This window comes from Meriones unguiculatus, chromosome 2 (assembly GCF_030254825.1).
Source record: "Meriones unguiculatus strain TT.TT164.6M chromosome 2, Bangor_MerUng_6.1, whole genome shotgun sequence".
In the NCBI taxonomy this organism is placed as follows: domain Eukaryota; kingdom Metazoa; phylum Chordata; class Mammalia; order Rodentia; family Muridae; genus Meriones; species Meriones unguiculatus.
In genome coordinates, this window is record NC_083350.1 from 4,148,604 (window position 1) to 4,170,139 (window position 21,536).

At 40.0% G+C, this 21,536-nt stretch overlaps 1 pseudogene; it reads right to left on the reverse strand.

Annotated features, from left to right (window-relative positions):
* Window positions 1-5,901: 5,901 nt before the first annotated feature.
* LOC110564320 (transcription and mRNA export factor ENY2-like) lies at window positions 5,902-6,290 on the reverse strand (annotated as a pseudogene).
* Between the last annotated feature and the right edge of the window lie 15,246 nt (window positions 6,291-21,536).

Sequence of the window (21,536 nt, forward strand, 5' to 3'; positions counted from 1 at the left end):
TGGCATAACTTAGAGTTGGAAGTTTCCTATTTCTACCTGCACTTACATTCTGACCTTTCCATATGAGCCTCACCCCATAAAACCACCTCACATACTACATGTGTGCGGTTCTTTCAGGTGAGATTTAATCATTCACAGAAGCATCTCCTAAGAGCAAACCCACTTTGTGCACTGCGGCCTGACACTAACGTCCATCTTCTGCCAGTTTTGACGTCTCCCGGAGGACTCCTGCTTCGCCTGCTGCACCATTCTTCCTTTTCTTTCTATGACATGAAACAATCCACAGTTAAATTGTACTTAATAGTTTCGAAAGCATTTGCTGTTTAATTCAAAACCTCTGTGACTGAGGAAGGACAAATGCATTCAACACTTACTCAAAAGAAAAGAAAAATATTACTGAGAAGCTGCAACGAAGCAGTTGGTGTCCTGATTTTCAGACGTGAAAAGTACGTATGAGATCCTAGGAAGCCCTATCAAGCGCCTGGCTTGTGACCTTGATTTGTTCATATCCTCAATCCAATCTTTTTGTATCATCACCAAATAATTTCACACCCACATGCACAAACATAAAGAAAACAAAGAAACATGCTATCTTAAAGACAAGGAATCATTTCATATAAAAGTAGCAGTTTCTGGTATAATAGTGGAATCTGGCTAAGTTTTCTCAAAGTTCTCTATTACAGTCTCTAATGATAAAATTTATTTTGATCCCGAAAACCATCCCACGTACAGTCACATGTCATGGATTGGTTTTATCTTGGATCTTCTCCACTTATATCCTTTATCTTTCTGGGAATGTCTGTCATTGTGATTTTGTAAACGCCTCATGCTATTTACACTCACGTGCCTCCGTGCTCCCTCTAGAGCATGGTGATAGCCCACGCTGCTCAGCTCACCCCAGTGCTGAGCTTCTCACTGCTTTACAGTAAAAAGTCACCGTTTGGCTTTGTTGTTCCAGCCCGGCTACACTGCAAGCCTAAGACAAGATGGTATAAATTATACCGTCTGAGCCTGCACGGTATCTAAAATAGTGCCCACGGCTGTTTACAGTGGGATAAAGACCTGAACAGAGATTCCTCATCCTAGAATTCAGCACTGTGAACTTAGTACAATGGAAACCTATCATGGATGGAATTTCAAGTATTTGGGTAATTTGAGACTTGTAGCAAGTCTTAAAACAAACCCACACCCACTGCAATTCCACGGTCTTTCTGATCACACCCATTTTGCCCTTCAGCTGAGCTAATCAAAACTAATCCACTTCCAGGGAAAACTATTGCCGATCGCCTTGGCAGCGTCTCTGCCTCTGCAAGCCCAGAAGTTACATCAGATGTGCCAGGACTGTGTGACTCACTCCTAGCTAGGGTTCACTCCTGTCACAATATGTTTTTGAAGGTAAGAAATGAATGTTGCACTTTAAACCTTTCATAAATGATCAGTATATGGAGAAACTGAAAAGAAACAGAGTTACTCTCCTGTAAAATTCATCCTAACAAGCGTGGTTTATTTTTTTGTTTTTGTTTTTGTTTTTTGTCATCACTCATGGTTCTATTATTATTCTCCACAAAGCATCTGGAATGTCAGCTCCAGTTAAGCACTGCTTTTAGTGGAATTTAAGTTTTCATTTATGGAATTATTTTATATCAGTTTAAAGCATTTTGACATCAGATGAAATTTAGCTTCTTATTATATACAGTTCAATATAATGTGCCAAAGGAGCATACTTACTAAAGAAATTAATATATGCTTTATTTTTTATATAGTCTATTTTCATTATCAAAAATAATTAATGTGTATTTATACACACAATATAGGTATATAATTATATAATTGCACCATTACATGAAAAGTGTGTGTATGTTATGTTGCTTCAGGTTAAGGCGGATATTATGAAAAGTGCTCTGTATTTAGATGTGTATTACTAAGATCGAGTCACTATACATTTAAAAATGTCTAGGATATTTAAAGACTCAATATCTTTATTTTTTCCAAAACTTTACGGTTACAGTGTCTACCCCAGCCGTACGTCCCTTGAGTGTTTTTCTTATTAGACTGACACAGCCTTGTTATCTGAAGCACAAGTGTCATTGATTTCTACATCCTTTACCATGGGCCCTCAGAAAGTCAAATTCAAATATCTTCACAATCCCTCTGTCTTATTCAACACAAATAAGAAATCTATAGCTTCAGATACAGAAGAGTGAACATGGAAGATGCTTTGGAGTGGCTCCCATAGCTATGAGGTGGTGGAGTTAATCCCTCTGGGCATAGAGCAGATGGAAGCCCAGATCCCCGACATGTCAGGGTCCCCCAGGGGTCAGGGTCCCCCACACTGCAGGATCCCCTGCACTTCAGGGTCCCCCAGGCGTCAGAGCTAATCTAGGATTCCGACTGAGCAGCATCTGAAATGGAAAGTGTTCTCAGGTCACCATGGTTAATGAGTCTTATTTACAGGAAGTAATTTAAGAAGCGACTTAACTTTCACATCATGTAGAACTGCGCCTTGACCTACAAGAGTAATAAATAAGAGTTGTCTGGTACTATAGCAGAAATTTGGATCACAACGTATGTCCTGTGAACTCACCAAGGGGGCTGGTAGGTGAGTAATTATTCCTTTCCAGGGCAACAAGAAGAATATACGAACAAAAAATAAATAAATAAATAAATAAATAAATAAATAAATAATGAAATAAAGTATAAAATGTACTCAGAAAGAAAGGAAGCATTCTTCAAAAACAGTGTTAACTAACCCAGAAGTATCTAGTCTGTGCTTTTGACTCCATAACCAGTAATTAAAGTGTACATGATCTTTTAACTAACTCTGTTCTCTTAAGATGCAAAGGATGTGAAGTCAGGTGAATGAGAGAGAGTGCCCTCCATTTGGGAAGGTTCTTTAAGAGTGAGATACTCTACCTAGCAATGTATCAAAGCAGATACTAAGACTCATAACCAGTCCTTCAGCAAAGTGCAGGGAATCATAAGAAAGAAGGGGAGTTAGTATGATGTGGAAAGGATAGGAGCTCCACAAGGACCAAATATATCTGGGCACAGGGGTCTTTTCTGAGACTGACACTCCACCAAAGACCATGTATTAATATAACCTAGAACCTCTGCTTGGATGTAACCCATGGTAGCTCAGTAACCAATTGGTTTCCCATAGTAAGGGGAACAGGGGCTATTTCTGACAGGAACTCAATGACAGGCTCTTTGACCTCCCCACCTCCCGTGGGAGGAGCAGCCCTGCTAGGCCTCAGAGGAGGACTTTGCAGCCAGTCCTGAAGATACCTGATAAACCAGGGTCATATGAAAGGGGAGGAGGTCCTCCCCAGTCAGTGGTCTTGGAAAGGGGCAGGGAGGAGATGAGGGAGGGAGGGTGGGATTGGGAGGGAATAAAGGAGCGGGAAACAGCTGGGATACAGAATTAATAAAATGTAACTAATAATAAAAATAAATAAATACATTTTTTAAAAAAGGAAATGAAAAAAAAAAAAGAGTGAGATTCATGCTCACCGAGTTCTGAGCAAAGGGAGGAAGATACCAGGAGGTGGTGGTGATCTTCAAGATCCAGCTTTCAGCATGTTAGAGGCATCTCCTCTCCACCTCCACACCCCACAAACATCAGTTTGGGTGGGGTGTCCTCTGAGTGACAGAGCCTGGGCTAATTCCAGGCTCCCATGAGCCCAATTAATTATAAAGTCAAAACTTACTTAAAATCTTCTGAACTTCTCAAATATAATTTTATAGTCACAATATGAACCCATCCATATTTTTGTGTGGCCAGAATCTCTGAGATATGTATAAAACTAATGTTAGACTTTTTTTTAACCAGAATTTTAGTACTTCCCCATTTTGTTTGTTTTGTTATGTTTTGTTTTGTTTTTACTCCAAGGAATAAGCCTCAGGAAGCATCTTTGTTACTCCTTTGTTTGTTTCCTCATTTTAAAAGTAGGTATAAAAGTAATCCCCATCATGAAAGTTTCCTGCCCTTCTCTGTGCCTTCCAGGTTTCCCCTTAACTTAGGACCCCTAGACTTGACCTTCGAGCCACATCTGTCTCCATCTACTCTTCTTGACACCTTCATCTCCAGGTTGGGAGTCTGGATTTCCATCATCAACTCCACCTCCCCCTACCTATTGCCCCAGTCCTTTCAGAAAACTCTTCACATTTTCAAACTCAAACACTAGCCTTGCACCACAAACAGCACACTTCCTGTGAATCAAGCACCTCTCCTTGGAGGTGACCAGTATCTCCATCCACAGCTGCCACCTGCCTCACAACCACAGCATGTCAGTTGACTGCCTTCTTCCTCCCCTTCTCCCTCCCCATGCAGGGAGGGTCCCAGCCTTCCACTGATGACCCAATCCTAACCCTCACCCATGTCCAAATTGCCAAAGCAGACACCCATCAAAGCCCTACCACCCCCACAGCCTCCCACCCTCCTTCAGGACAAGTCACTCAATCAGCACTGCTAATCACACTCATTCCTGCAACCTACCTGAGTTCACAAGTGGCCCCTTGCTATTCTAGTTTGTCAAAACCAAACAAACAAAACCACAATTAGATAATGTCATGAATGGTGTAGATGTCACCCTTTAAAATAAATAAATTGTAAGAGAGAAACTCCCAAAATAAAAGAAAAATCAAATGGACCTAAGTGATGCTGTTAATAAAAACCTTTAAATACAATATTTCAGCAATATAATCCCTGTATTTTAGCTCATAATTTCATTATAATATTGTATTCTCTTGACGTCTTCTCAGCCACTAAGATAACATTTCTGAAATTACAACTCTGTATGACATACAATAGGTTTTTAGCATGTTATGGTGAGTGAGTTTACTGAAGGCTACGGGGAAACAACCACAAGCCGTTATTTTGGGCTGGAATTGATCATGACGCCAGCCACTGTTCTGTAGCGGTGGGGAGTTGATCATGACACCAGCCTCTGTTCTGTAGCGCTGGCTTTCTTCAGATTGTCTCCACAGGTTCCAGGAGAACAGAGTCCCCGTTCTGCTCTGCAGGACCGCACTGTCTGGGGGCATGAAACCAAGAAGAGCAAGGCATCCAGAGTGAGCATCCGCCATCCGCCGAAGGGAGCATCTCTGGGCCTTCCAGCTTCCCTGGTTTAACAAGACCAGTGGTCAGCCTATGAACACGTATGTAATGCAGTGCACATCTTGATTGACAGCCACTTTCAACCTCTAGTGCTGTTTATTATACCTTCATGGGCTAAAAAAGCAACTTTGAGAAAGAGCACACTTCATGAGTTTTAAATAACCCCGCGGTGTTTAGTCTAGTCAGATCCAAGGCTTCTGTAACAGCTGCGCAAACAGTTGTGATGCACACAGTGAGATTTGACTAGGAGGAGGTGATAAAAAAAATGAAAAGCAACAGAAGTGTAGGCTTACAAGGAACAATTAAAGAAGTAGGTCATGGTAAGTATGTTCATTGTAACACTATTTTTCTGTAGTTCTACAGCTAAGACTAACATTAAAGGAATTTGGAGACCAATACTGAAAATCTTCAGATTTAATCATTATAAATTTATCCCCAAGAAATACTGTGTATAATGTACATTTTATTTATTTGAAAATTTTTGGTTGGAAATACTACTTTATTCTCAAGTATGTATGTATGTATGTGTGCATATGTATGTTTGTATATATATATATGTATGTATGTTTAGTCTAACATATTTTATGAAACAATTTTTTAGCATATTATCAAAGTGGGATTTCAGTTCACCAGGAGTAAAACAATAGACTTCAGGAGCTTCCCCTGTCCCAGAGATGCCCCCAGCCCCAACCAATTTCCCTTCTCTCTCCCTCCCCCATGCCACCCCTGGTCTTCTCAAATTTATTTTCAGAGGTAAATCTACAGAACAACATCATAATTCATCCTTAATGACTCATGTTAGCAAAGAATGTTCTTATTCTTTGTAGGGTTCCTTCTTTTAAACTATCAGGTGCCCGCGCTCTGCCTCAGGATGGTTTCAGCCACCAAGTCATCAACAGTAACATGTTCTGGTCCTTTTCATTTAATTACCTATTTCCGGTGTGCCTCAATTGGTCCTTCCAGCCACACTCATTTATTCCATCTCAGCCACTCGCTGAGGCCTTCTCTTTCCCCAGTTTCTGTTAACTCCTGGTTAATTGCTGCTGTCATCTGTGCTTCGTTGTTCATCTTGTGAACAGCCATCATGTGGGTGATGGCCATCCCTTCCCAGCGATAAAATGAACCTTGTGATGATGACCATTACCTACCACACGCTTTGGCTTCCTGGACTTCGGCTGGCCCAGCATTTCTATAGCAGATATGGAAAATAGAAGTCAGGGTCTTTAAATGAAAAACATTGAGGACTTCCATGGAGCCAAGCAGAGCCTTCACTGCAGAGTGCCTGGTCCTTTGTGTGGATGTGCAGCTCTGAAGATAATGGTGCTCTGAAGGTATATTTACTGATGAGCAGTGGATTATGTGTTAATGAAGGAAAATATGTTCCCCTTGAGATGTTCCTTAATTAGGAAAGAGAATAGAAATGCTGCCGAATGAATTATATTTTAAAGTACAAATAAAATGTAAAGATGCATTTGCCTGACAACTTGCCTGAAAACACCTGCACTGCATACCCTGTGTTTTATTTCCTGCTCAATAACTATGCCTGTTTCCTGGAGGCCAGCCAGAACCATGGGCACCAGTAAGCCTCCCCTCCTCCAAGCCTCTGCCCACCAACTCCTCTGAAACACACCTAATAGCAATAAATTATACCCCAACCCCTATCTTCTGTTTGCTTCCTTTCAACTCTGCTTGTTTCTTGGAGGGATGCTGGCACAAGTGATACCAGACCAACCAGGTACTAGTGACCTCCGAGGCAAAGTTAGCACACAAAACTTCAGAGACCATGCAGTCCACAAAAACTACAAGATCTAAAGACTTGCTAGTCACCGGAATGTCAGGCCACTCAGGCCAGAATACAAAGATGAAACAGAAACAATGAGGAAAAAGAAAAACTACCCATCCAATAAAAATATACTGAGAAATCAAAATCTAAACCTATAATAACCTCAAAACCAAGATGGCTAAAGGTCAGCACAAGAACATAGTCTAAAACAGCCAAGGCAATAGAAAACTCCAACACAAGGAGATGTCATTACACCCTAGAAAACAGAAAATAATTCCACATTAGCAAAAGCAAAAGAAGGGAAGCACACTTGCACACACACACACACACACACACACACACACACACACACACATACACACCATCACTATAACCACCAACATCAAAAAAGTAGGAATTAACAATCATTGGTCATTAAAATCTCTCAACATCAATAGACTCAATTCCCCAATTAGAAGACACAGGCTAACACAATGAATGTGAAAACAGGATTCATCATTTTGCTGCATATAAGAGACACATCTCAACAACGAAGACAGACATTACCTCAGAGTAAAGGGCTGAAAAAATATTAAAATATTTTACAAGCAAATGGACCCAAGAAGCAAGCTGGAGTAGCCACTGTAATATCTTATAAAATAGACTTTCAACCAAAATTAATCAAAACAGGTAGAGAAGGAAACTTCATACACAAAGCTCAAACCAAGATGATGGCTCAGTTTTGAATATCTGTGCCTCAAATACAGGGGTCCAACGTTTTTAAAAGAAACATTACTAAAGCTTACATCACATGTAGAACCCCATACATTAATATTGGGAGACTTTAATACCCCATTTTCATCAGCGGATAAGTCATGCATACAGAAAGTAAGCAGAAATAATGAAGGTAACATGAATCAAATGGCCGTAAGGGACCATTTCACCCAAACACAAAAGAATATACCTTCATCTTAGCACATCATTGAACCTTCTCCAAGACTGAGTATATACTTAGTCACAAAGAAAGTGTCAACAAATAAAAAAATTGAAATAATTACCTTGTGTCTTATTGGAACACCATGGATTAAAGCTGGACAGAAATTGTACAAACCCACTGAAACTGAAAACTGAACAACTGTCTACTCAGTGACCACTGGTCAGGGAAGAAATGAAGAAAGAAATTAAAGACTTTCCAGAATTTAATGAAAATGAATGTACAACAACCCAAACTTATAAGACACAATGAAAGTCATGCTAGGAAGAAAATTCATAGCACTAAGTGCCTTAAATAAAGAAAATAGTGAAATCACATACTAGTGACTTAAGAACATACCTGAAAGTTCTAAAACAAAAAGAAGGAACCACACCCAAGAAGAGTAGATAAAGGGAAGTACCCAAATTCAGGGATGAAATCAATTAATTAAAAACAAAGAGAACAATACAAAGAATTAAGAAAACAGAGAGTTGTTTCTTCAAGAATATCAACAAAATAGACAAGCCCTTAAACTTATTGAAAGGCATAAAGAGAATATACAAATTAATAACATCAGAAATGAAAAGGGAGAAAAACAACAGCAGGTGAGGAAATCAAAAGAATAATTAAGTTTTATATAAAAAACCTGTACTCCACAAAATTGAAAATTCTAAATAGATTTGTTTTTTAGAGAGATGACTTACCAAAGTTAAATCAAAATCAGGTAAACAGTTTTAAAAGACATATAACTCCTAAGAAAATAGAAGAAATCACTAAAATGTTCCCAACCAAAGAAAGCCCAGATCTAGAATGTTTTATCACTAAATTATACCTGAGTTTCAGTGAAGAGGTAATACCAATACTCATCAAATTATTCCACAAAATAGAAACAGAAGGAACACTGCTAAATTCATTTTATGAGGCCACAGTCACCCTGATACCTAAACCACACAAAGATTCAACCAAGAAAGGGACATTCAGATCAATCTTCTGTATAAACTTTGATGTAAAAATAGTCAATAAAATACTTACAAACTGCATCCAAGAATACATCAAAAACCTCATCCACCATGACCAAATAGGCTTCATCACAGAAATGCAGGGATGGTTCAACATACAAAAATCCATCAGTGTAATCAACCATATAAACTTACTGAAAGAAAAAAAAAAAGCCACATGATCATGACACTAAAAAAGTCTTTGACAAATGCCAACACGCATTGATAATAAAAGTCTTGGAGGAATTAGGGATACAAGGCACATACTCAAACACAATAATAGCAGTATACAGCAAATAGCAGTATACAGCAAGCCAGTAGCCAATATCAAATTAAACAGAAAGAAACTTAAGCAATTTCACTAAAATCAAGGAAAAGACAAGGCTGTCCACTCTCACCATATCTCTTCAATATAGTATTTGAAGTCCTAGTCAGAACAATAAGCCAACTAATGGAAATCAAGGGAATACAATTGGAAAGGAAAAAGTCAAAATATCACTATTTGCAGGTAATATAAGAATATATATAAGTGCCCTCCAAAATCCCACCAAGGAAATAGAGCTGATAAATATTTTCAGCAATATGGCTGGAAATAAAATCAACTAAAAATAATTGGTAGCCCTCCTTTGTACAAGTGATGAACAGCCTGAGAAAAAAGTTAGAGAAATAACACAGTTCACAATAGCCACAAATAATATAAAATATATTGGTGTGATTCTACCTAAGCAAGTGAAAGACTTGTATGACGAAAACTTCAAGAAGAAAAAAATTGAAGAAAAAAGTTGAAGAAGATATCAAAAGATAAGAAGATGTCCCATTCTCATGGCTTTGTAGTAAAAATGGCAAAAGCAATATACAGATTTAATTCAATTTTCATCAATACTCCATCATAATTCTTTATAAACCTTGAAAGAACCTTAGAACTCTACTCAACTTCATATGGAAAATCAAAAACCCAGGATAGCTAAAACAATTCCTTACATTTAAGAAGTTCTGGAGGTATCACCATCCCTGATTTCAAGCTGTAATAAGGAGCAATAGTAATAATAATTAAGAAAACACAAGGTATTGGCATAGAAACAGACATGTTGATCAATGGAATCAAACTGAAATCCCAGATGTAAGCCAACACACCTATGGACACTTGATTTTTGACAAAGAAACACAATGAAAAAAAAAAAGAATGCATCTTCAACAAATGGTCCTGGTCTAACTTGATGTCTTCATGCAGAAGAAGGAAAATAGATCCTTATCTATCTCCTGAACAAAACTCAACTCCAAATGCATCAAAGACCTGAACATAAAACCAAATACAAATAGAAAGATAAAATAGAAAGTGGGGAAGAGCCTTGAACTCATTGGCACTGGAGGCAACCTCCTGAACATCACCAACAGGTCAGGCTCTAAGATCAACAAATAGTAAATGGGACTGCATGAAACTGAAAAGCTTCTATAAAGGCAAAGGACACTGTAAAAAGGACAAAATGGTAGCCTACAGACTGGGAAAAGATTTTCATGAACCCCACATCTGGCAGAACCCCACATCCAGGCTAACATCCAGAATATACAAAGAATTCAAGAAACTAGACATCAACAAATAACCAAATTTTAAAATGGGGTACAGATCTAAAAAGAGAATTCTCACCAGAGAACTCTGTAGTGGCCTGGGAACATTTAAAGAAATGGTCAACATCCTTAGTCTACAGGAAAATGCAAATCAAGATGACTCTGAAATTCCATCATACACCTGTCAGAATGGCTAAGATAAAAAACACAAGTGACAGTACAGGGCAGCGAGGATGTGGAGAAAGAGGAGCTCTCCTCCATCACTGGCAGCAGTGCAAACTTGTACAACCACTTTGGAAATCAACTTGGCAGTCTCTAAGAAATTTAGAATAGTCCCACATCAACACCCAGCTATCCCAATCCTGAACATATACCCAAAATACGCTCCACCATACCACAAGGAAACTTGCTCAACTATGTTCATAGCAGCTTTATTCCTAATAATCAGAAATTCAACCTAGATGTCCCTCAACCAAAAATTGAATAAAGAAAATGTGGTACATGTACATAATAGAATATATTACTCAACTAGTAAAAACAATGACATCATGACATTTTTAGGCAAATTGATGGAATAAGAAAAGATCATCCCAAGTGAGGTAACCCAGACCCGGAATGACAAACATGGTATGTGCTTACTTATAAGTAGATGTTAGCTGTAAAATAAAGGATAAGCGTGTTACAATCCACAAACACAAAGAAGCTAATTAACAAGAAATGCTCAGGTGGTGATGTTTGAATGTCACTGAGGAGAAATAGATTAGACATTAGGGAAGGGAAGCTGAATGATGGAGGAAACTAAATAAGGGTTGAGGTGGAGCGAGGAAATGAAGGGATCAAGTTGGGGGAGGCAGGAGGGATAGAGTACTGGACGAGAAAACTAGACTTGAGGGGTGGGCATTTCTGAAATGAGCTAGAAACCTAGGAGGATGGAAATTCCAAGGAATCTATGAGGTTGACTCTAGCTAAGACTCCTAGCAGTGTGGCTATGGAGCCTGAACTGGCCATCTCCTGCAACCAGGCAAGATATCCAATGGATGGACTTGGACATCAAGCATGCCACAACACCTTCAACACATAATTGGTCCTGCCTACAGAATGCAAAGGGGATCTGAAGTTGAGGGAATGGCCACCCAAATGACTGGCTCAACTTGAGACTCATGCCATGAAAGAGCCCACTTTTGACACTCGGAATGATGCTCTACTTACAGAAGGGAGCCTAACAGAACAGGTATCTGAAAGGCCTCACAGAGCAACTGATGGAAATGGATGCAGAGACCCACAGTCACATGTTAGGAAGAGCTTCAGAAACCCTGAATAGGGGGAGGTAGGGTTGAAGGAGCTAAAAGTTCAAGGACACTACAAGAAAACCTACAGAATCAACTAGCCTGGGACCACAGGGGTCCACATAGACTGAACTGTTAACCAGAGCATGCCTGGGATGGAGCTAGACCCTCTGCACATGTGTAACATCTGTGCAGCTAGGTCTTCCTGCGGGACTCCTAACAGCTAGAATGAGGGAAGCGATACTCTTTGAGAAACAGGTGACGATGCTCACTGACCGTATTTTACCAAGGCTCAGAGGACCACTCAGAGACAGCATGTGGTAGGGCCTCATAATCCCCATCAGTCCTGTGAGATGTGCACTATCTAGAAAGATGCTCAGAGAGCTGCTTGATGGAGCACCGGCATGTCTCCTGCTCCCACGCACGCGCGCACACACACGCGCACACACACACACACGTACACAGATTTTAACCCCAAAGCATTGAATCACAAATTGTATTATTTTTCTCCTAATTCCCTGAATACAATTTGCAGAATTTCGTTCTTTTCCAATATCTCTCTCTCTTTTTTTTTTCATGAAATTGGCATTTCCTAATCTCCAACCAACCCCTGAGTTTGAGTCTTAGCCAGCCTGTGTGTGCCAGCAGGAAGGACATGAAGAGGAGCCTCCTCTGGATGGAGGTGAAGGGAAATGTGTCACCAACATTGTTCTAATGCGTCCTTCAGCTCCGCCACTGCCTTCACCTGCACTTCTGAAGTCTCTGGTGTAAAATGTCATCAAAGACCTTTATCTCTCTTAAGGTTACTCCGTCCTCTAGTATATTTACAGTGCATGCTTTCTTTTGTTTGCTTTTAACAGATTGTTTTACACAAAAGGGATGTAAATGTTTAGAATCCAAGCAGATATTCATTTCTAAAAACAGAGCAAATTGAACTCTTAGTCCAACAATTTATAAAGGGTCAGTTAAGGATGTTTGTTCCCTATGTTAAGTCCAACAGATAACTAGGGTATAACTAAACAGGTGAGAACAAGTTGACTCAGTCACAAAGGACTCAGAGATATAATCAAGTGACTGTATCCTAAGTCAATACATTAAATTAATTCCAAGTTTTAACACAACTGTGTGAAGGGAGTACAGGTGAGAAGGGTGGAGACTCAGGACCTTGGCATAGGAGATGAGGGCATCCAGATAGCCCATGTGGGAGCCAACTGGCTTTGATACTTATTAGAAAAATAAGCAAGAATGAGATAGCTTAAAAAATTAACTGAAGACAGTGGTATTGTTATAACAATGGTGAACATGCCACATAACAGATCTGGAATAAAGGAGGTTTATTGTGCAAAAGGGCGGGGGAGAGTGCAGGGCGGGAGAAAGGGGAGAGGGTGCTCAAGACAGAGAGGGACAGAGGGAGTTTGAGAAAGTGTGTAAGAGAAAGAGAGCATGGGGTGGTAGGCAGGACCTTTCTACTGGTGGCACACCTGGTGCTGGAGGCACATGATGATGTCAGAGGTTGCTAGGCCCCTGAAGGCAGGCTAGAGGGACTTCCTGGATGCTAAAGACCTAGCCCTTCTCATGTATATATATATATATATTCATCAACCCTAATGCACCTCTGACGAGAATTAGTGTAAATGGCCTGTTTTTACATGCTTTAACTTTGATATCAGATAATACCTGAAGGTTATTAGTCTTTTAGATTTTCATGGCAGTCTATGCTGGGTTTTGTATTTGTCGATTTATCTGAGACCAAGTTTCTCCCTCTGATAAGGACACCAGTATTGTTGAACGAGGTCCTGTCCTCTGACTTTAAACATAAATACATACCTTTAGAATATTTCTCCAAGTATGGTCACACTAGGGGTAAGGATTTTACCAAGACAGTGGGAGGGTGACATGTTTCAACTCATAGCACCTATCTTACAATGTATTTTTATATTTATTTTATTTTTATTAATTACAGTTTATTTACTTTGTATCCCAGCTGCAGCCCCCTCCTCCAGCCTCTCCCAGTCCCACCCTCTCTCCCTCTTCTTCTATGCCCCTTCCATCTGACCCTAGTCTATCAGGTCTCATCAGGACTGGCTTCTTTGTCTTCCTCTGTGGACTGGTAAGGCTGCTCCCCTATCAGGTAGAGGTGATCAAAGAGCCAGCCTATGTATGAGTTCATGTCAGAGATGGTCCCTTTTCCTATTATTGAGGAACCCTCTTGGACACTGAGCTGCCATGGACTACATCTGTGCAGGGGTTCTAGGTTATTATCCATGAATGGTCCTTGTGTGAAGTATCAGTCTCAGAAAAGACCCCTGTGACCAGATTTTTTTATTCTGTTGCTCCCCTTGTGGAGCTCCTGTTCCCTCTAAGTCTTTCATCTCCCCTTCTTTTATATGATTCCCTGCACTCTGCAAAAAGTTTGGCTATGAATCTCAGCATGTTTTGATACCCTGCTGGGTAGAGTCTTTCAGAGGCCCTCTGTGATAGGCTCCTGTCATTTTCCCTGTTTCTCCCTCTTCTGAAATTCAGTAAAAAAGTATGAGATTTAATGTTTGGGTAAACAGCTTGAACTTCCCCTAATTTAAGCTCTAGTCCAGAAGCTTGTACATCCAGTATTATATTTTCTCAACATGTTTGTGACTTTAAGATATTGAGAAGCACAAGAATGGCGAGTTTTATGAGTTCATCCTATAAAATATGAGTCATTCTCTGTGAAGAGGACATGCTAAGTGTGACCTTACTGTCAGCCAATGATTATGAGTGGGCAGTGAGTGTGCTAGAGCAGCCCAGTGACAGTGAGGACAGATGAATGCTGCTAAGTTTGTGTCTCTGTGAAATCAGTAGCCACATCCTGAGAGACCTGCAGCCAGCTCCCCTCCAACGACCACAGCTTCACTGAGCAGCCCTGAATGGTTTAGGAGTTTTCTGTGAGTCTGTGCCTCCAACATGACTGACCAAATGTGAGTTGAACAAGGATTGCACCAGGGAACATGCCAAAGTCAACAAGGAAAGCCCCAGAGGCTTTACCATGGTGCAGGGAGATGTAGATAACCGAGGAATCCTGTGAGCTGGAGAGGGTTTTCCCCAGAGAAAAACACAGCAATTGGTTGTCCGGTGCCAAATGGTCAATCTTGCAAACATACATGTAAGTAATGGTATGTACTGAAAGGTAGAATTTCAGTGGGAAGGATTAATTTTTTTTAAGCGCAAACACTATTTCTCAGTTGACTCCATCCATCAGATGTAACCCTGGCTGAGTGAGGTGTGGTCATCTGATCTCCTCTTTTCTATGTGTGTCTCTGGTTGTATTCCTTCAGAAGGCTTCCTCTAATTCTCAAGCAAGACGCTGTGCAGATCGTCTAGCTATCCTCCCAATTTGATGTACTTTGGATGGATAATATTGTCTTTCTTTGCCAATTTCCTCCTCTGTTCGATTTATTAAAATCTGAACCTCGGAAAATTTAGCCAAAGACAAAATCCTAATCAACAGAGGAATTAAGTTTTTTAATACGGTGGTTGTGTTAGGATATTAATAAGTTCTTTGTACACAAGTCATTTTTGGAAATGTAATATGATTGTATCACCTATCACAAAGATAAATAAAATGACACATTGACTAGGAAAAGTTCCTTTGAGCATATTTCCCTCACAATGTTTACTTTAATTATGGGTATTTTATCTCATAAAAAGAAGGAAGAAAACTGAGCTCCCAGGGTCCATCACAGAGCCTCATCCATCAATATCTCCTATGTCTCGTCCCACTCCGACTGGAAAATTGTTTTCCACCAGCTCATATGAAACAGAGCAATGTGTAATTCTTTCCTTTTAGTTTTTAATTTGCAGAGTAAATAATAAGTGATTTTTTTTTTGCAGTTACTGAAGCATTTGATGATACAAAATTTGCCTTGAAGGTTCATCAATTCTGTTTCCTGTTTTTCTTTAGAGACTCATTGGCTATATAAAATATGTTCTAGTAAACTGTATCCATTGTTGTTATTATTACTAATAAACTGTTTTTGATGGTGTGAAGCTGAGCTCAAACAGCTTCTTCAACAATAACTAATTGGAACAAAATGATGAACTTGTATGTTCATATGTATTTTTCTTAGTCTTTAAAATAATGGGAAACTCAATTGCATATAAAATCTGTTGCTCTTCGTTTTACCTAGGATTTTACTTTTTATATTGCTTTCTTTCTCTCTCTTCCTTTCCCTTTCTTTCCCTTTCCTTTGCTCCATAAGACTTATCTTCCAATAGAGCTTCCCCCTGATATGATGCTTTACCTTCAATCCAGAATTTATGTTCACAGCCTATTTTCTGTTTGGCACTTGGAGTCCTTTGATAAAAATCTAAAATTCTTAAAATAATATTACTGAATTTCTTCAGAGGGCCTGAGGTGTGGTTTCTGGGCTCCCATTTGGCTTATTGAAAGGTGGAGAACTGTACAATATTCACCCAGCTTCAGTGTTTGTCTGAGAATTTTCTTATTAGAAGCAATCTGAGAACACTGCATTTCAGGATGAGTTTCATTTTACCATTTTTGTATTTTTCTCTTCCTAGTTTTGTTAATATGTAGAACTGCATGCACACCTGCCTATAATGGTGATCCTAGTTACTTTGGATACAGTGGGATTATGTGTTCACCAGGTTTTCTTCTGTTTTGTGGCTGATGGATCTAAGGGTGGAAGACATCACTGGAGGGTGATGGTGAATGGGATGACTAGAGCTGAGAACTCAACACGGAACTGAGAGGACCTCTACGACTTTATCCTCTTTCCCAGCCGGGGTCTGAAGCTGCAAGAGCTGTACTGAATGCCAGTGGCTGGGGAGTCTTCATGGTGCTTTCAGACTGAGAGCCCTTAGAAGTCAGGTAGGCTTCTTCCCAGCTCCACAGACTTCCTGCGTAACGTGCCGTGCCTGTTTGCTCGACTCAGAATTACTGTGGTGGATTCTTCTTCCAGCTGATTAGCCACTTTGTGACATTGTAAATTTGAACTTCCATGAAAGAGCTGAGACACAGTCACTATGTGTGTTAGAATAAAAACTGAGTGACCCTCCTGTGCACTTCTATGCTTGTGTCAGTCCTGGAATATCCTTTATACAAAGAGAAATTGCTTTCTGCGTTTACTTTTGCTTTGTTCACGTGTTTCTTTGTGAAAGAAATACATTCATGTCTACTCCTTTTGCTTTGTGCACATTGAGAAAAGCCGGGGTTGTCCTAGTGTTGGAGGCCATGCAAGAGGAACAGCAAAGCAGTTTTGAACTCACGGCAAGTGGCCCACTGGTTAGCACAACCACAGTGGTGTGCCCCTGAGGACTACGTGTCCTGAGGACTTCACGCTGCTGTGGAGCACAGCTCTGCTTGTTGCCCTTGTGGTCACCACATCCCTCATGATGTATGAGTTGTATGAGAACTCTAAGGGGCTTCCAGCCCCTCACTGGGCAGTGTCACTGTAACTCACAATAACAGTGATTGGTCTCTTTCAGGCATTGCTACTGGAGCAGAGTGATGACTCAGCCACCACCCTCGACAAGAACTCACAGATGTAGATTGTTAGCAATGGCCACTACCCTTAGAAGGAATTTAGAAAAATAGATTGTTTAGCAAGGTTAGGCTAGGACGTTTTTCTAGTGGCTCAGATGTAGAAAACCTTATGGAACAATTTGGAGTTCAGTAAAGTTCACTCTTAATAGAGAAGGCAGGGACTTTTTGAAGTTGGCGAACAAGGTCAATAGCCCAGATTAGCACCACCTGACATGACTCTCACTTAAACTGGGCTTCAAGGTGATTAACTTCTTGTACCCATTTTTGCCCTCAGCTTCCTCATATGACTTAATAAAAATTATCAGTGAGTAGATGAGCAGCTTTGAAATAGCTATTTTTATATAAAAGTTTAGGCTTATGCTTCTGTTAAGATTTTTATAAGATTACTTTTTGAGATAATTGATTCTCTCTTTGTAATCCCAAATTGCAGCCTGCCAGTAAAGAAAAAAAAAAAAAAACTGGCTGAGAAATTACCTTGCTTGCTCACACTTTGTTAATCTACAACAATTTGCTTAGATACAAATGTATATCATATTTGTTTCTCACCCATAATTCATAAAACATTTGATCATGTGAAGGTATTGGGAAATATGTTTTTCTTACATATGCTCATTGCAATCATTTACCTAAAAATATAGAATGTATCCACATTGTGATTTTTGTACTGCTTGAAATTTTTTCCAGAGTATATAAGCTGTATGAGAAAAAAATAGAATTTTTGGAATCCATTTCAATCCACCCAATATGTGAAGGTGTGTGTATGTATATATGTATGTACGTAAGTGGCTATGTATGTTTGTGTGTGCTTGTGTGCATGTATATGTGTGAAGTTGGAGAAACTTGTAAGAAGAGCTTGTTGGAACCTAGCCTGATGGACTCTGTCTCACTTCGTTAACTCTAAGTAGGTGTGTGTGGTCTGTTTTTCTCCTTTTTTCTTTTCCAGGTTAGATGCTTGCCACCACCAGGGGAAGCCCACCCCAGGAGGTTACTAGCATCTGACCCGCAACCAGCAACTTAGTTCTGGCCCCTGAGGTTGCCACAGTTACTGCAAAGGGCAGTAACTCGCGGTTCGCACCTGGAAAGTCTCCTCAGAGAAAGTCTGCAGGGTGATTAGCCAGCTGGATCTGCATCCCGCCTCAGCCTCCCTGTTAAGGTTGAAGCTGGTCTTCAGTATCTTTGTGCTCTGGGCTTTAGCCCTATCCGTCAGCACCTGGTGGAATCAGCAGTGGGTCTACTGCTAAGAGCCGCCCATACCCCACAGTCTACCAACAAACAAACAAACGATAGTTCAGAGGTGGCTGAGAGAGCCCAGTGAGCCCACTGCAATCCCCGACTTAAGTTCATAAGTCCGGTCTTATATAAGTGCCGTGCAGGTAACTTCGGAGGCTGAGGGTTAGTACTTGCATGAGCTGTGTTGAGTCTATGTAACGGTGTTCTGAAGCTCCTCAGCTCTCACATACTTCTGACACCCTCCCCCACAGTGTTCTCTAAACATTAGAGGGCTGTTATGTGTGTTCAATTCATTGGGTTTTTTTTGTTTGTTTGTTTGTTTGTTTTTGTTTGTTTTTTATCTTTTCGGCACATGCCTCAGTTTTCTTTCTATTGTGATAAAACACCAAGACCAAAATCAGCTCGAGTGAGAAAGGGTTGATTTTGACTTGCAAGTGTAGTACATTATAAAGAGAAGTCAAGAAACTCAAGCCGGAAGCTGGAGGCAGCAACTACTGGCGAGAAGTTTGTATGCGCATGCTCCCTGTGGGCTTATTCAGCTTTCGTGTGCCACACAGAACACCTTGTTCAGGGGTCACAATACCCACAGTGGCTGAGCCCTCCCTCGGCACCCATTAATCAAGAATGTGCTCCACAGGATTGTCTACAGGCAATTCTGAACTCAACTCCCACTTTCCAAATGATTCTTATTTATGTCAAGTTGGCAAAAAGTAACCGACATAGCCAACAAAGAATGTTTGTATTGTGATAAATGTAGGATACACAAAGCTTTTTTTTTCCTCTCAGAAAGTAAAAAAAAAACAAAAACACTTTCATTAAATTTGGGAAGTTTGGGAATGGAAAGATGGCTTACAATCATTCATAATTACAGCTCCATGAGTACAATGTCTTCTGACCTCTGTGTATACCAGACATGCTAGCAAGTAAAACTCCCCTCTCTCTTTTCCCCTCTCACCTCCCCCACACAAATCAATAGCTTATATTTCTTTTTCAGAAAGACCCCACCAAAGTCCATTAATTGTAGGAGACTCTGAAATACATACAAAGTGAGACTGGATTTTATACAGAAATAAGGCAGAGGTATACCAGATGAATGATAACATCATATTTGATTTTAAGGTGTGGTATCTCGGTGGTGATGATTTGTATTATACAGAAGAAAATAAAATAATGTGTCTCTAAATTAGTGTCCCTATATGGAAGCAGTTCCTCCATGTATGCCTCATAGTTTGAATGTATACAAGGAAATGGGCAACATTACTAGGGATATTAAACACAATATTCCAAAATAAAGTTTTCAAGTGTGCTTAGTAATTTTCTGTCTATCTGTCTCTGGAAAATCCTTCATAAGTAACAATTCACTTGCTTACACCTGGCAGGAAGATTCCTCTTGAGTTTGCTTCCTAAGCCGATCCTGATAAATATAATTTCTTCTTTAGAGTTGTTGAAGATTCCTATTATAATATTTACAAAATGAAGCTGTATTTGAGAGATAGCTTCTAGAAAATGTAGAGACTGGAAGCTTCCTGTCTTCTTTTTTCTGCTAATATATACATTGGAATAAATGTGTACACTTAATTAATGCGTGCATGTGCCTCTGTGTGTGATGTCAGGGCCAACCCTTGTCAGCAAATAGGTTTCTCTTAAATTTCTCAGTGATCTATGTTTAAACAATTGTTTCCTTTCTAAGGAGAAGTGGCGACGTTACAGCTAGCAACCACTTTCCTTTGGGGGATGCATAAAAGAGACTCTGTTTAAGGGCTTTTGCATCTCATTATCAGACATTATATTAAAGTAGTTCTCGTTGGTGGAATAAAAGGAGCACTTTATCCTGTGACTCTCTGAAGGTCCGCACTGTTCATTAAAATGACTGAACAGAGAGGTCTCACATCTTTCTCCAAAGCTGGCCTTAGATGAGGCTTTAAGAAAAGTACTAGAGCCATCTTTGCTGCCAATTCCCATCTCCTTCCCTTAACCTCTTCTTGTGGCTGTGTGTAGATTCATCTAAGGAAAGCACACATGTGTCATTCCCTGTGCTGCAGCGGACTTCCCACTCTCCACCAGTTAATAACCAGCCATGAGGAAGGCGATCTGGAAGGGTGAACTGACTGAATTCCTTCTCACTTCTACAAGAAGCAAACGCATTTTGTAGGGAAGTACTTGGCCGAGGCCCTTCTAGGACCACAAATGAAGATAGCAGGAAAAAAGGAAGAACTTGGCTGGTTGCTTGACTACGATAAGAACAAGGGGTTTGAGAGATCTTAGGGATCAGTCTAAACTCAACAAGAGGAGAATTTATTCCTCCTTGGTCTCAGCATTGAAACATTTTCTTAATAAAGAGTTGACTACTTGACAAAAGCAACTTAAAGGAGATGTTTATTCTATCTCGTGGTTCAAAGTATGTAGGTGGGTGCATCGTGGTAGTGTGGTGGCTTGAATAGAAAGTCCCCTGCAGGCTCATACAGTTGAATGCTCAATCACCAGGGAAGGGTTAGGACTATGGAGTAGATGTGGCTTTTTGCGAGAAGTACATCACTGTGGGTGGGCTTTGAGGTGTCACAACTGCACAACAGGATCAGTCTCTCTCCTGTTCATCCGCACCAGGATTGTAAATTAGGATGTAGAATGCTTGGCTACTTTTTCAACACTGTGCCTGCCTGCCCCCATGCTCTCTGCCATGAAGATAATGTTTTAAGCCTCTAAATCTGTAAGCCAACCCAGTGTTAAATGCTGCTTCATAAGAAAAAAAAGAGAGAGAGAGAGTTGAAACTAACTGCATTTTCAGAACCATCGGAGGGTGGATAATCAAGTTCCTTGTTTCATGTGTTAAACTGATCTTTAGCCTTTTCCTTTATGACTTCAAGAGAATCCATATCCATGGGAATCAAAGTAGCTAAAGATAACTTTTTTTTTCATATAATTAACATTGCAGCTGCCAAAAATCTCACCTGGGACAAGTTCTAAACCCATAAAAACATATGGAACATTCTTGTGCTGTTGGCAAAAATAATTTGAAAGCTCAATTATGAAATTCAGAGAATGCAGAGACATGGGTTCTTGCACAGG